This window comes from Octodon degus, unplaced genomic scaffold (genome assembly GCF_000260255.1).
Source record: "Octodon degus isolate 3935 unplaced genomic scaffold, OctDeg1.0 scaffold00020, whole genome shotgun sequence".
Taxonomy (NCBI): Eukaryota; Metazoa; Chordata; class Mammalia; order Rodentia; family Octodontidae; genus Octodon; species Octodon degus.
Window position 1 is genome coordinate 15,905,875 of NW_004524596.1, and position 4,646 is coordinate 15,910,520.

The window sequence follows — 4,646 nt, forward strand, 5'->3', positions numbered from 1 at the left end:
TTTCCTGAGTGCTGGGATTGCAGGCATGCGCCACCATGCCCAGAAAGTGTTTTATTTTCTTAGCACTTATGTTTATTTAAAATATTTCCAAGTTGGTTTTGACGAACAGAAGTTGTTAATTTTCATATAATGTGACTCACTCTTTTCCTTTATAGATCATGCTACAGAAATGTATAGCTCTCTTCTTAGATTTATCCTAGGTACTTCATATCATTGATGGTGTGGTGCGTGGTATATATTTTTTACATTTCATTTTGTTTGTTGCTAACATATCAGTAGATGTTTTGTGTACTGATTTGTATTTACCATACTTTTCAAATTCTTACTAATTCTTATAATTTGTTTGTTGTAGATCATTTTTGGACTTTTAAATACATGATTTTTTTGTTATTAATCTTCTGTTTATTTGGTATAGAATGCAGCTCAGACTAGTAGTGATCCTCCTGTCTCAGTCTCACCAGCGCTGGCATTTACATGCGCCACCTTGCCCAGTTTCAGTGGCCAGCACTATGTGCCCAGGGCTCTGGGGCCAGCATGACATGCAGTACCGGGGATCAAACTCAGGTCCTTGCACTTGCCAGGCAGGCACTTACGCCGTTGAGCTATCTCCCCAGCCCTAAATACATGATTCTGTCTGGGTACAAAGATAGGTTGGTTGGTTGGTTTGTTTTCCCCAAAAGTATAGGGATAAAGTTAATGAATGCCTTTAACTTAGTTTGTTGATAAGGACCTTTCTCGCAGTGTAGAACAGAAGCAGTGATAATGGGCATCCTTGTTTTAAGTAATGCTTCTACCAAGGGTTTGCCAGTATCTCAGTGTTTCATCAAGAGTGAGATGAGAAGTTTAGCTTTCCGTCCTACTTTGCTGTAAGTTTTCATCACGAAGGGATACTGACTTATAAAGTGCTTTTTCCACAGGGAAATGATATATTTTTATTCTTTATCAATGTAGTAAATTACTTAGTTGATTTTCTAATGTTACTCCAACCTTGCATTTATAGGCTGTGTCTAGTTTGATCATTTTTATATATTGTGTAACTCACCTTGTTCATGTTAGCAGTAAGTAACTTGAGTTCTTCTGTCCCAGGGACCCCTGCTGAGGGAGTAACGAGGCAGCTGTGCTTTGTGTTGTGACCATGTTCACAGTGGGGCCATAATCTCACTGCAGATGGCTTAAGCCACCAGTGACACAGCTGTGACTGTCCCATCATATGATTTCTTTTAACTTTATTACCAGAAAGACAGATAAAAATTATTAAATCCATTTGTACCATCAGTGGTACAAGCTGGTGGAACATGTTACTGGCCTGACCCAAGTGGGCCATGAGTGGTTGGAGTGTAGGGCCCAAGTGAAAGATGCCAGTCATACGTTTGCTGTTGGCCAGCCAAGTAGATGAGCACAGAAGAAGTTCTGTGCAAAAGAGCTTAATCAGTTGGGTTCCCATAGTCTTTATGACTGACAGAAGATAAAGATATGTAGTTGATGCTTTTAGTTTTCTGTCAGGATGGTCTTAGGGTAGATAAGGTAGAGTGGTGTTTAAGTGTACACATGATCATGTGTGTGAGGAAACACAAATCAATGACAGTTAAATGGTTAAAATTCAAAAAAGAGTAAGAGAAATTAGGCAGAATTTAGTGAAAGTTATAAGAAAACAGCCCTTTTGAGATCCAGCTGGTGGCTGGAGGCTGAGGCAAGTCAGATGCCACAAGCTGATTCAGGGGGAGTTACTGAATCCTTGTAATGACCAGAGTTCCAGAATGAGAGTCCACTGGCTCTTGTGGCCCCACTACAGTATATCCCTAACACCAGATTAGGTTCTCAGGTCCTATATCTTTGAGGCCCAGGCTCACTGTGTTATCAGTTTTGTTCTTGAATTTCTATGAGAATATTTCTATTTCCATTATCGTCAAATTCATCTTTATTATAGGAAGCCCTTCTGGTCCTCCTCTCGGTCTGGAAAGTTTATGTTTGTGAACCCATGGATAAGTTAGTGGAATTCCATCAAGTTAATTCCAGTCTATCACACTCAGTGCCACCCATGTGGATAATAAAGACATGAAGGCAAAGATACAAAGGCATATTTGTAGTTACGGGGAGCCCAGGGGCCCCAAGCCCAGCCATGCTGGTGGCTATCCAGAACAAAGGCCTTGACCCAGGCCTGAACTTGGGTTTTATTCATTCATGAAGAAAGGAGAGGCTTCAGGATGAGTGTGAGAACGGTAGGAAGCAGGTGAGTGCTGTGAGCTGGGCTACGAGGAGGCCGCACTCACCTCTGCAGTGCACAGAGAGAAGGGTCTGCAGCGGAGTGAGCCGCGTGACCCAGCTGAGGGGGCGCCTAATGCTTTGGGGTCTGGGCTGCAGCTCCCATGCGTGATCTTTCAAGCCCCAGCAAGTCAGAGCCTGTGTCTGGAGGCCGATCCCAGCCCCAGCAACAGGGTGGAGCCTTGGCTGTTCACACTGGGGAGCCGCAGGTGGGGCTTCTGGGAAGGGTGCCTGTGGTTGGCCATCAGACACCAGCATCAGCACGTGGGCTGGACCGTGTCATCGCTGAAAGCCAGGTGAAGGGATAAGGCAAGTCCTGGCCAGCTCTGCACACAGCAGCACATGGAAACGGGGTCAGGCTCAGCCAAATGCGACGACTGCTCCTCCTTCGTGGAGCGTCACCCAGGTGGTCACACACATGTATCATCAAGGTCTCCCACCACATACACCAACATATCTGTCCTGAGCAATCAGGGTCTTGCAACCACAGAAACTGACAAATGAGTACAATTAAGAGTTGTACTCTTAAGTGACCGATAGGTAAAGAGTTGCAGTCAAGTGTTTTACCAGTAGAATATCCACCATTCCTCCCATAGCTCCCCCTTCGCTCCATTTTAGATACCTGTACTTTGGAAATAGTCACCTTTGTTTAAGCAGGAATGTACTGGTTAATACTGTATGGCATCGAATATTTTGCTGAGTTTACACACCTATAATATGAAATAATGGAACTTAACAAAAAAAGGGTATATAGATGAATGTCCATTTTGTATCTGTGTATTCAAAGTGGTTAGGATAGATATGTAGTTACACTCTCTTAATGAATAGAGGAGATTTGTTCTAATGGTGTTTGTATATAGGATATCATGTCCACATCTTGTACAGCAATTAACCACTGGGAAGAATGTATGCAATGTGTTAATTATCGAAACTGTCCTACCAATTTGATTTGGAAAAAAAAAAAAAAAAAAAAAACAAAGTGGTCCTTCAAAAAAAAATACTATATGGCATCACATAACATATTTCTGTTGGTTAGCCTATAAATAGTCTCAGCCCATAAATAATCTCTCTCTATACACAGGGATGCACCTTACCTATTATTGGCTGTTTTGGAAAGGATATTTTGTACTTGCCAATCCAGTGTTACTCACTGCCCATCCCCAGTACTGTCTGAGAGGTAGCCTGACTTTACAGAGTCCTCTGAAATTGTTTTGTCCCTCTGACGCCTGATGTCTTGGTCTCGGTCTTGCCTCACTGTTGCTTTACCTTCTCTTTTAAAAGTTTTTAAAACTTCATTTTTTTTTAATTTTCCATTTTTCATATAATTTAGGGTTTAGAATACCAAATTAGATTGGTCTTTATTGAATGATCTACTTCCTTCTTAAATAGCATTTTTTCAAGAAATTACAGGGGATGGGGAGATGGTTCGGTGGAATAAGCACTTCCCTGGCAAGTACAAGGGCCTGAGTTCAATCCCTGGTTCCGCCAGAAAAAAATATAAATAAATAAATAAATAAAATGTTTTTTTTTAAAGATGAAACTTTTCTAAGTTGATAAGTGAAAAATGGTAAAGAAGTAGTGAAACTATCATTATTTGCAGATGACATGATACTTTATTTGAAAGACCCAAAAAACTCCACTAAGAAACTACTAGAATTAATAGACAAATTCAGTAGCATAGCAGGATACAAAGTCAGTGCCCAAAAGTCAATGGCATTCCTCTACACAGATAACAAACACACTGAGAGAGAAATTAAGGAAACAATACCTTTTACAAAGCCCCCCCCCCAAAAAAAAATGAAATACCTTGGAATTCATCTAACTAAAGAAATCAAAGATCTTTTCATGGGAAATTACGGTATTTTGAAAAAAGAGATCATAGAGGATTTCAGAAAATGAAAAGCTATTCCCTGCTCCTGGATAGGAAGAACCAGCATTGTGAAGATGGCCATACTCCCAAAATTGTTGTATAGATTTAATGCAATCCCTATGAGACTACTACCAACATACCTTCCAGACCTAGAGAAATTGTTCCTAAAATTTATCTGGAACCAAAAAAGACCTAGAATAGCAAAGGCAATCCAGGCCAACAAAGACAAAGCAAGAGGCTTTACAATTCCAAAGCTACTGTAATAAAATCAGCATGGTATTGCCAACAAAATAGACCTGAGGATCAATGGGATAGACTAGTAGATGCAGAGGCCTTTAGGAATGCACTCAGCCACCTGATCTTCGACAAAGGGGCCAAACACACTTACTGGAAGAAAGAGTCTTTTTTAACAAATGGTGCTGGAAAATTTGGCTCTCTACATGCCAAAGACTAAAACTTGACCCAGGTCTATCACCATGCACTAAACTAAAGTCAAAATGGATTAAAGAACTGA

General features: G+C 40.8%; 1 protein-coding gene across 1 annotated transcript in view; it reads left to right on the top strand.

The window, feature by feature from the left end:
* Socs5 (suppressor of cytokine signaling 5) overlaps nucleotides 1–4,646 on the top strand; it is a 64,526-nt gene that overhangs the window by 36,067 nt on the left and 23,813 nt on the right. The gene's annotated exons all lie outside the window — the stretch shown is intronic.